This window comes from Urocitellus parryii, chromosome 6 (assembly GCF_045843805.1).
Source record: "Urocitellus parryii isolate mUroPar1 chromosome 6, mUroPar1.hap1, whole genome shotgun sequence".
NCBI lineage: Eukaryota > Metazoa > Chordata > Mammalia > Rodentia > Sciuridae > Urocitellus > Urocitellus parryii.
In genome coordinates, this window is record NC_135536.1 from 75,602,078 (window position 1) to 75,614,521 (window position 12,444).

Sequence of the window (12,444 nt, forward strand, 5' to 3'; positions counted from 1 at the left end):
AAGGAGATTGAGTACTAACTGTGTGTCTAGCTTTGTGTGACACTAAGGGGAATACAAAGAAGAACAAAGACAAGTCCTGCTTATGCTGAAATGATATGATGACCCCTGCTACTTTCCTTCTGAAAAGATCTTCTAAATATAGAATCATGTCATCAGCAAATCGTGATAGTTTGGGTTCTTCTTGTCCTATCTGGATGTAATGCTAGATTTGTGGGACCTCAACAGACCTCCAGGAGCCAAATCCAAGGCAATCACACAAGAGCCTTTATTGCAAGCTCAAGCCTGGACTCACAACTGTTTCTGACACAGCAGTCCCATGGAGTGAGTCCCGGTCCTTTGTCCAGTGAGATTTTATAGGGTTTTTTTTTTGGGGGGGGGATATTCTATGCGTCACAACATCACACAGCAAATCATTTCATACTGCGGAAAGTCAAACAACTCCTCTTAACATTGATTAGCACATTCACTGGTGGGAACAAGTTGGGTAGGGGTGATCGGTTAGTACAATAGGGGGATTCCTTTGAACTAATTGGTTTAAGCCACAAGGGGCATACATGCTGAACTACATGGTTTCCCAACATGTTATCAACCACCATAACCTACTGGAGAGTCATCTGGCATCCCAGGTATTTTCCCTATCTCATGCTGATTGAAGGTTGCTAGGGGGTTGCTATGGGTCCTCACCTAGCCTAACTGAGTCAGGGACACCTGGTGCCACAGATCTCCCCTGTTATTTATAGACAAACACTCAGCAGGGTGGGTAAGTGCTTAGGAGTGCTCAGTGGATTTTTCCCAGGACAAGGGTCACGCCCCCTTCTTTAGGACAGGCCTTGAGGTAGAAGCTGGTTTCTCAAAAATGGAGTCACATCAGTTTCTCACGTATCCCTTTAGCTTCTTCTTCTGTCCAATTGCTCTGGCTAGAGTTTCAAGGACAATGTTGAATAGAAGTGGTAATAGAGGGCATCCTTGTCTTGTTCCAGTTCTGAGAGGGGAATCCTTTCAACTATTCTCCATTTAGAATGATATTGGCCTTGGGCTTAGCATAGATAGCTTTTACAATGTTTAGATATATTCCCTAGTTTTTCTAGTGTTTTGAGCATGAAGGGGTGCTGTATTTTGTCAAACACTTTTTCTGCATCTATCATCATATGATTCTTGTCTTTAAGTCTACTGATGTGATGAATTGCATTTATTGATTTCCATATGTTGAACCAACCTTGCATCCTTGGGACAATTGCCACTTGATCAGTGCATAATCTTTTTAACATGTTTTTGTATGTGATTTGCCAGAATTTTGTTGAGAAGTTTAGCATCTATGTTCATCAAGGATATTGGTCTGAAGTTTTCTTTTCTTGAGGTGTCTTTGTCTGTTTTTTGTATCAGAGTGATACTAGCTTCATATAATGAGTTTGGAAGGGTTTCCTCTTTTTCTATTTCATGGAATAATTTGAGGAGTATTGTTAATTCTTCTCTGAAGGTCTTGTAGATCTCAGCTGAGAATCCATCTGGTCCTGGGCTTTTCTTAATTGGTAGGTTTTTGATGGCGTCTTCTATTTTATTGTTTGCAATTGATCTGTTTAGATCTTGTATGTCCTTCTGATTCAGTTTGGATAGGTCATACATCTCTAAAAATTTGGCTGTGTCTTCAAGATTTTCTATTTTATTGGAGCATAAATTGTCAAAATAGTTTCTGATTATTGTCTGTATTTCAGTAGTGTCTGTAATGATATTTCATTTTTCATCAAGAATTTTAGTAATTTGAGTTTTCTGTCTCTCTTCATTACTGTGGCTGCTTATCAATTTTATTCACTTTTTCAAAGAACCACCTTTTTGTCAATTTTTTAAATTATTTTCTTTTATTTCAATTTTATTGCTTTAAGCTCTAATTTTAATTATTTTCTAAATTCTACTGCTTTTGGTGTTGATTTGTTTTTTTTTCTAGGGCTTTCAGATGTAATGTTAGGTAATTTATTTGTTGACTTTCTATTCTTTTAATGAAAGAACTCAATGCAATGAATTTTCCTCTTAGCACTGCCTTCATAGTGTCCCAGAGATTTTAATATGTTGTATTGCTATTCTAGACTCCTAAAGCACAAGAAGTAAACTCAAGAATCAAAAAATGGATAGTATCAATCTAAAAAGCTTCTTCACAGCAAAGGAAACAATCAATAACATGAAGAGAGAGCCTACAGAATAGGAGAAAATCTTTACCACATGCATCTCACATAGAATTCAAAAAACTTAACACACACACAAAAGTAGCCTGATCAATAAGTGAACAGACACTTCACAGAAGAAGAAATACAATTGATCAACAAATATATAAAAAAGTTCAACATTTATAGCAATGAGAGAAATACAAATCAAAACTACACTTTGATTTCTTTCATTCCAGTCAGAATGGCAATTATCAAGAATACTAGCAACAATAAATGTTGGCAAGGATGTAGGGGAAAAGGTACACTCATACATTACTGATGGGACTGTAAATTGGTGCAACCACTATGGAAGCATTATGGAGATTCCTTAGAAAACTTGGAATGGAACCACCATTTGACCCAGTTATCCTATTCCTTGGTTTATACCCACAGGATTTTAAAGTAGCATATTACAGTGACACAGCCACATCAATGTTTATAGCAGCTCAATTTATAATAGCTAAGCTATGGAACCAACTGAGGTACCCTTCAACAGATGAGTGGATAAAAAAATGTAGTAGTATACACAATGGAATATTACTCAGCCTTAAAGAAGAAAGAAATCATGGCATTTGCCAGTAAATGGAGCTGGGAACCATTCTACACAAAATAAGCCAATCCCAAAGAACAAAAAGGTCAAATGTTTTCTTTGATATATGGCTGCTAATTCACAATAAGGGCTTGGAGGCTAAGGAATAATAGAAGTACTTTGGATTAGATAGAGGAAAGTGAAGGGAGGGGAGGGATAAGAGGGTGGGAAGGATAGTAAAATAATTGGACTTTGTTACCCTATGTGCATATATGATTACAGGTCCAATATAACTCTGCATCATGTACAACTAGAATGAGAAGTTATACTCCATTTATGTATGACGTGTCAAAATACATTCTACTGTCATGTATAACTAATTAGAACAAATTTTTAAAAAATTTTAAAAAGCTATAGGAAGCATCGAAATGCAGGAGAAGGTCTGGGAGTCCGAAGACTCCATAACATTCTGGAGGCTTGAAGGCAACCACACTAGTACCATTCCCCTTCCCAGCCCAGATTCTGAAATTTTCAGCTCTAGTCTGAACCAGGGCCATCTGGATTATACTGGGCCAGCGACAGGATTTCTTCCCAACATGATCCACTGGGCTCCCAGGGCATCACTAGAAGATCCCACTCACTGTGGAGGAGCCCTTTGGCAGCCAAAGTCTGTCCTTGAGAAGGATGACTGAGACATTGTGGGACACGCCCTGTGTGTCTCCTCTCATGGAACTGTCACCGTTGACATTGAGCATTATCTCTTCTCTCAGAAACCTGGGGGAGGGTGAGTTCAGCTATGTGGACCTAAAGGAGGAATTAAATAATAGTATGCCCTAAAGTGAATCCTGTGTCACAAGTAGCTGGACTGAGAGGAGGCTCAGCAAGAAGCAGACATGCATTGCCTCTTCCAGCTTCCCAACATCCTTCGCCCCATGGCTTACTGTCTGAGAGAGCCGGGTGCTAAGCAAGAGGCCTGGCTGCTACTACCTTTCTTCAAGAAAGGTAGCTGTGGAATGAGATAGAAAGGCCAAAGACAAAGGCAAATTCCTGACTGGGATCAAATCCTTCAGCTGCTGCTGGTATCTGCAGAGGCCTTGAGGCCACTCATGCCAAAGGTTATGACCACGGGGACCTGAAGCCCACCAATATCTTGCTTGGAGATGAGTGGCAGCCAGTATTAATGGACTTGGGTTCCATGAATCAAGCATGTAGTCACATGGAGGGCTCCTGCCAGCTCTGACTCTGTAAGACTGAACAACTGATCCGTACACCATCTCCTACCTGGCCCCAGAGCCCTTCTCTATGCAGAGTCACTGTGTCATCCATGAGTGGATTGATGTCTGGTCCCCGGGCTATGTGTTTTATCCTGTGATGTTTGGAGAAGGCCCTTATGACATGGTGTTTCAGAAAGCTCACAGTATGGCCTTTGCTGTGCAAAACCTACTCAACATCCTGCAAACCCCAGGCATTTTTCAACACTATGGCAGCTGCTGGCCTCCATGATGACTGTGAACTTCCAGCAACACCCTCATATACCATTCCTCTACTCCTCAGTCAGTTGGAGGCACTACAACCCTCAGCTCCTGGTCTGCACACTACTCAAATCTGAACTAATCAGTGGCCATGTTGAGATGGCCCCATGTGCCTTGGAAAGAGGCTCTTATCCCTCATTGGAAGTTTATTATTTTTTTTATCCAGGACTAATTTTACAGTTGGGTACCAGCTATGGAGACCATTATCTCAGTCTTCTCTCTGCTCTTTTACCCCAACACATAGGCAAGGGTCCTGACTGGTGGTGGAGCTGGGGGAGAAAGTGAAACTGAGAAAATATGGTGCACAACTCTGAGCTGGACTGCTGGGCTCACATCATGTTTTGCTTTTAAATCTTGGAGCAGGAGGATGTATAAACAGGAGAATAAAGTGAAAGCACATTGGTGTAGAAAAACAACAACAAATATGAGTCACATGGAGGCCAAAGTACCAACCTCATAACTGATGAAGATGAATTGGAATTTCCAGCATCATTGGCCAGGGCAGACTTCATCTTCAGGCAAAGCCCCTGGAGGGAAAGAGGAAGGAAGTAGAGCCAAAACAAGCCAGGTAGAGCATGCCATTTTGCCTCCCAAGGGTGTGGTGAACCAAAACCAGAAATGGGGAATATGGGGAATATGTTCCCTCTAGCACCAGGTTTTGCCACTCTTCAGATGTGTGATGCTGGACCAGTCACTTAACCCCCTATTCATCATCATCTCTCTAAACCAGGGGGTTTTGCCAGGTCATCTTTGAAATTTAATCTGGGTCTAGAACTGTATGATTACATAAATCATAGGTCCAGAGTAAATCATCTAAGAGCTGATATGACCTTATTCAGAAAGGAAATTAAAAATCTTTTGCACCTTGATCTGGAATTACTTTCATAAATGTGAAGTCACTCTGACTGGAATTTCAATTTTGTTTTGGGGGTTGGTTTTATGAAAATCCTTAGGAAGTTTAAAAATTAAATGAGACTTTTTTTTTTCCTTAACTTTGAGCATCCACTTGAAGTCATTTCAGGCCTTCAATAACAAGTCACAGATCTATGGGCTGGGGTTGTGGCTCAGTAGAGCGCTCGCCTCCCATATGTGGGACCCTGGGTTTGATCCTCAGCACCACATGAAAATAAATAAGTGAAATAAAGGTATTGTATTCAACTACAACTAAAAAATAAATACTAAAAAAGAAGTCACAGATCCATGAAGTTACTTCCTCCTGCAAGCTGGGCAAGTTCCAGTGTATCATGGAACATAGCATTGCACAGGCGATTCAGGAATGGTTTCTGCTGGGTTGAGCCTGCTGACTCCACGAGGCCCACATCTCTGGCCCATGCTGAGAGACAAGAGCTTTAGGTGCCACAGAGAGGAGGGAAATAACAGGAGGAGCCCTTCTCTTTGAGATGTGAAATGAATGGAGGCTCCAGGGTCAGAGGTTCAGTCCTGGGCTGGCTGGCTCCATTGCTCTGGGCCTGAGGTGAGGCAGAACATCATGACAGAAGAGCACGATAGACAAAAAACTGCTCAGCTCATGACAGCCAGGAAGGGGGGGTGGGTGGGGAGAGGGGAAGAGAGAGAGAGAGAGAGGACAGATGCAGTCCAAAGCCATGCCGTCAGTGACATACTTCCTCCAACCACACATTACCTACCAATAATTACCACCCAGTAGTCCATTCAAATTATTTATCCATCAAATGAATGAATCCACTGATGACGTTACAACTCTTATTCAATCTTTTCACCTCTGAACATTGCTGCATTGCTTAACACATGAGCTCTTTGGGGGAACATTTTAAGACTCAAAACAAAACATTCCAGAACTGCCATTTCAAAAAACTCTTTGTTCACAGATTGGCTCAGACATGCCCATTAGGTCTCAGCTTGAAGCCTCTTCGGCCACTTCTTCTCTCTTTCTATCAGAAGTCTCATAATGCGTGGTGCTGGGCCCATAGCCTTGTATCATGTTCTTTATTATTTTGAAAAATGATGCAGAACAACAGTGTGTTGTGTTCAACTGTTTGGAAAGTTGTGTTCTCGTGAGTGTGAGTGTGGTTGGAAAGATTAATGAAAGGTTTATATTTCCGTTTGTGGCTTTGGTCACTGCTTGCCTCTCTGCCCTCAAGCTGCCCGTTTCAATTCAGATTAAGCAGTGCTTCCCAGACTATGCGTGCCAACATGCTGTACGTGCAGCTGCTGCCTCCATCCATCACAGCCTCACTTACCCATTCCAAGTTCCAGGTCAGCATTTCCTGATTGCATTCCTTGTCCCCGTCATGCTCCAAGCTGCCCTACTTCTAGCCATTCATCACCCAGCAATTGTTGCTGTTAGCTGTCTTTCTCACATGACCAGTCCTGCAAATTGTGCCAAATAGGAATGCCAGTGGGCTGGCTGCATGCCAGGATGTTGATCAGGATTTGTAAGTGATCTTAAGTATCATAGATAGATGTCACTGGTGAAATCTGTGCTGAAACTACTTGCAATATTCAAGGGCATTGAAGGCCTAGTACTTTCCCTAGGAAGTTAGACAACATCCTTGAATCCATGCTTATGTTCCAGTATGAACCAAGTACTTAAACCCACAAGCTTTTGAGTCAGATTCTAGGAGTCTGCCACAAACTTGAATATCACTTTAGCTCTGCACTCATATGTCCATTCTGAGGACTAAGGAGTTAAAATATGTCAAGCAATTAAAACAATGGCTTGCCACCTTAAGAGCCCTATAAGTGTCAGCTATTGCTATTTTCCTGCACATTCTGCTTACTATGCTTGGACTGAAACCTCAGATCATTTATTTATTCCTTCAATCAATATTTACTGAGTGCCTATGATGTTCCAGGCACTATGGACAATAATCCATTTTCTTTACAGTAAGCCTTGTCATGGTCATCAGGAAAGCCATTTGTACTCCACGTTGTGCTACTATGGAAACAAGACCCCAGAAAATAAACCACTGTGTGCCTAAGCAGGCAGATCCCTAGGCTAGCCCTCTTGCTACCCATCTCCAGAACAGCACAGGAAGAACCGAAGTAGACAGAGTCATGGAAGACACAGCACTGACCTGACCAGATGCTCACTCCTATCCTCCAGCCCTCTTCTCCCTGGAACTTTGGCATATTCCCAGGCAGGAAAAGAGGTCGAAGGTAGGTAAGGTGGGGCAAGTGAAAAGGGAAGGTGTAGAGAAATCCTGCAAATGACTGAAATTAACTTTCTATCCAAGGTGAAGGTGAAGATTCAAAATAGAATTAAATTCATTTAGAGAAAAATTGCTAGGGTAAACCAACTGAAATTCCTCAAAATTAGGCAAATTTTGACTTTCAAAAATATCCAATTCATATATTTCAAACTAGAAAGAGTGCAATATTCTCTGCACCCCCTCCTCTCTCTTTCTATCAGAAGTCTCATAATGCATGGTGCTGGGCCCACAGCCTTGTATCATAGTTCTTTATTATATTGAAAAATTATATTTCAAATGTTTTATAGATTATGGCATTTGCAGGGAAATGGATGGCATTTGAACAGATTATGCTAAGTGAAGTTAGCCAATTCCCCAAAAAACAAAGGCTGAATGTCTTCTCTGATACAAGGGGACAAGGGGGGTGACTAAAAATGGGGTAGGGAGGAAGAGCATGAGAAGAAGATTACCATTAAATAGGGAAGAGAGGTGGGAGGGAAAGAGAGGGAGAAGGGAATTGCATGGAAGATAGAAGGAGACCCCCTGCGTTATACAGAATACATGTATGATGATGTGAGGGGGGGGAAAAGAAGTGTGTTACATTAGATTTGGTAGAGAGAAGTGATGGGAGGGGAGGGGAGGGAAAGGGGAGATAGGGCAGCAGAATAAAATAGACACTAGTATTGCTATATGTATATATGTGACTGCATGACCAATGTGATTCTGCAAACTGTACACTCAGAATAATGAGAAATTATACCCTAATTGATTCAAATGTATGATATGTCAAGATCATCATACTGTCATGTGTAACTAATTAAAACAAATTTTAAAAAATTTTTAAAAAGAAAACATTTGTAACTGCCACACTTGCCTTAAATTTTTTATTGTCTTAAAAAGAAGCTCATGTATAAGAATGTTTCATGTAGAGTCTGGCCTTCAATTGCAAAGTGAAGACAAAGCTAGGGACCTGGATTCTTATGTAAGAAATTTGATGTATGGTGTCTCAGAAGCCCAGATTATAACTGACATGTAGAAGCCTTACCCCACTCTACAAACCACCTTCAACTGGCTGGATTTATTGTTTTGTTTTTTTTTTTAATATTTGTTTTTTAGTTGCAGGTGGACATAATAACCTTAATTTTGTTTTTATATGGTGCCGAGGATCAAACCCAGTACCTTATGCATGTTAGGTGAGCGCTCTAACACTGAGCCACAATCCCAGCCCTGCATTTATTGCTTTAATCCACTTTATGGCTGGATCCTACTAATAATCCTTCACAAAATAAGTTTGTTTAAAAGCCCAGAAATCTCTGAGGGTCTCTAGAACCTTTTAAGGATCAAAGTAAATGCTAAACTATATTCCTTGCCAGTTTCTTTATCTTTTTATTTTATTTTTTATTCAGTGGTCTACACTCTGAATCCAACCAGAAAAAAAATATACCTAAGGATTTAATACCTAAGGATTTAAATATACCTAAATCCTTAGGTATATTTTTTTCTGGTTGGATTCAGAGTGTAGACTACTTATTCTTTAAAGGGTGACTCTGCAAAACCAAGATCATAGACAGTCAATCTAAAATTAATGCCAATAACTGGGCATAGTGGCACACATCTTTAATCCCTGCTAATTCAGGCTACTGAGGCAGGAAAGAGGATCACAAGTTCAAAACTATCCTGGGAAGTTTAGTGAGCCCCTGCCTCAAAATAAAATAAAAAGAGTTGGGGATGTAGCTCACTGGTAGAGCACTTGCCTACCATGTGAGACCCAGGTTCAACCCCTGTTACAACAACAACAACAACAACAAAATTAATTAATTAAATTGAATAAACATGTATCACACATTTGTAAAACAAGTGTACTAAATGTTCTAGCAAAGTTACCATCTAGGAATTCACTTGAAGAAGATAATTTAAATATGCATTAGCATTTATGAACAAAGGTCGAATCAGTCAGAGAATAATTGGCACACTCCAGCTGGGGTAACTCAAGGGAGGTTGATTTATAAAGATATGGAAGAGTTGTAGATAAACCACAAGAGATCATGCCAGTGTCCAGGGCTAGCAGCAGCAGCAGCAGCAGCAGCAGCAGCAGAGCTGTAATCACCCTTAGGCCCAGAAGAAAGGATAAAGGAGGGTGTGGTCAGAGGAAGGTAAAGAAGGTATTGTGAAGAGGTGGCCACCTTGAGAGCAGTGCCCCCTAGTGGAGGGGCACAGCCAACTTAGAGACCTCAGGAGAAGAGAGGTCAGGACCAGTACTCTCATCTCACCCTTGTCCTTCCTCTCATCCCCTGCTGGCTGAGGTTAACTGGAAGCCAGGGGGCAAAGGCACCCATTGATGTAAACCTAATGCCTAAAGGAGAGTAGAGCCACGGCTGGAAAAGAGCAGAAAGCAGATCTGGAGAAATAAATAAGAAAGTATCTGGCATTAAGACGTTCACTGCAGCATTATAAAAACATATGCTTGGAAATAACGTAGGTGAGCCACTCTAGGGGGTAATTTATAGCAAGTTATGCATGCTTTGTAACCACTCTAAATATTGATGTAGAAAAGCTCACAAAACATTCCATATAGTTTGCTTATATTTTTTTTAAAAATGTATAGGTACATGGATATAAATATATATGTATATATAAATACCTATATGTATATACACACACAATATGCACACACACGTATAGAAAAAAAAAGACTTAAAGTGACACCAAGATATGAATGGTAATTATCACAAGAGAGTAGGGTTATAGGTAATTTTTATCTAGGTGGGTTGTTTGTTTGTTTATTTGAGCAGGGAAAGTTTAATTAAAGAATTGTTGTAACACAGGAACAGAAAAACAGTCAGTAAGTAAGAGAACTCTAAAGAATAAAAGAATGACTGGTAGAAGAGGTAGCTACATTGCCCAAGTTCGAGATAGAGAAACCAAATCCTGCTGAGGCCTGAGCTCCAGATCTAGTTCACAAGGGTGTGAGGCTACTGAACAAGTTGGGTTTAGCAGCTGGTAGACAAGTTTCTATGTTGCTGTGTGTTGAAACTTCTTTACAATTTTCTCTCCAGAATGCTGGGGAAAGTTGCCCACTGGGAGATGTTTCACTGGAAGCACTCTTGTACAGAACAAATTGACAGGTCAGGGTGTTAGGGGAAGCTGCCGACCCTAGGAGTCTGCCAAGGCAGCACACTGAACTAGGAAGAAAATTCCCCTCAGGCAATGTAACTCCAGATCCCTGTGCTGATAAAGTTCAACACATGTGCCAGTTGGCAAATGGAAAATATCTAAAGGGGTCAGCTCCAGTTTTTCAGAGCAGATAATGAAGTATAAATTTAAAAGACAAAAAGTTGGTAACTGGCAGATATTCTGAATTCTAGCATCTACATATGAACACATGCAGATTTATGTATGGTTTTATAACCTATTTTCCTGTGACAGCATAGTGTGAATATTTTTGCATGTAAAAAATAGGTCTACATCAACATTTTTCATTGTGGATAGTATGTATGCTCTTTGCTTTTTATATAACAGAATTCCTATGGGTTAAGATTAAATTGTAGACTTTTTATTTCTCTTTACATTATAACAATGCTGTGTTGAATGTCTTTAAATAATTATTTTCACATGATAAATTGCAAAAAGTTGTAATTTAACAGTTCTGTGTTAAATTAAGAAGGGTACCTGCTGGGTGCAGTATTTCTTTGTTTTAGCAAGAAAAGTACTTTTTATCTTGTGCATTTCTCAATAATACATGAAAAAGATTTGACTAGCTTAGTGCTATGGCACATGCCTATTATCCTGGTAACTCAGGAGGCTGAGGAAGGAGGTTCCAAGTTCAAGGCCAGCCTAGGTAACTCAGTGAGAACCTGTCTCAAAATAAAAAGTAAAAACTATTGGGGATGTAGCTCAGTGGTAGAGCACTCCTGGGTTTCATCCCCAGTACCATAAAAAGGGAGAAAGAAGACCCCAACTTTTCCTCTCTCCTTCCTTCATGACTGCCATGAGATAAACAGATCTATCACATACTCCTGCCATGATGTACTGTGCCATCCCAGGCCCAAAAGAAATAGGGCCAACAGCCCATAGACTGAAATCTAAGAAACTGTAAGCCAAAATAAATCTTTTCACCTTATAAATTGATTAACTCAGATATTTTTGTCATAGCAACTGAAAGCCGACTGACATAGTCACTTAGTAGCTATCATGATGATCAGTCACAGCATTACAGGGCTAGTGTTCAAATAACCTGTATTTTAAGGAAAAATGGTTCCAAAGTGCAAGAATAATGATACTGGCAATTTCGAAGTCAAAAAAAGAAACCATAAAGTGTTTTCCTTAAGTGAAAAAGTGAAAGTTCTCAACTTCATAAGGAAAGAAAAAAAAATGTATGCTGAGGTTGTTAAGATCTAAAGTAAGACACAAATCTTCCCTCTACAAAATTATAAGCAAGGAAAAAGAAATTCATGCTAGCTTTTCTGTTGTACTTTAAATTGAAAAAGTTACAGCCAGTGTGTGGAACGTTAGTTAAGATGGAAACTGGCGTAGTGGCACAAACTCGTAATCCCAGTTACTTAGGAAGCTGAAGCAGAATCACAAATTCAAGGCCAGAATGGGCAATTTAGGGAGAACTTATTAAAAAAAAAAAAGACATTTTTAAAAGCTGGGGTTATAGCTTAGTGATAAAGTGCTTGCCTAGCATGTAGGAGTCCCTGGGTTCAATTCCCAGTGCTGCAAGAAAAAACAAATATATGGAAAAGGCATTAAACTTTCTGACAGTATCTAGATTAAAAGATGTGTGCACTCACACAAGCACATGTAATTAAAGTATTACTATTGTTATTTTGAGGAAAAATATTATCTCTTAGATTAATTAAGAGTAAGGAAAGAAGAATAAGAAAAATAAGCTGACTGTGGTGGTATACACATGTTTCACTAGCTACTCAGAAGTAGGAAGATCACAAGTTCAAGGCCAGTCGAGGCAACATAGTGAGACCTTGTCTTTCATAAGAAAAATAAAGGAAGGGGGT

At 40.0% G+C, this 12,444-nt stretch overlaps 1 pseudogene; it reads left to right on the forward strand.

Annotated features, from left to right (window-relative positions):
• The first annotated feature begins 3,155 nt into the window (after nucleotides 1–3,155).
• On the forward strand, nucleotides 3,156–4,336 carry LOC113179485 (serine/threonine-protein kinase 16 pseudogene; annotated as a pseudogene).
• The last annotated feature ends 8,108 nt before the right edge of the window (nucleotides 4,337–12,444 follow it).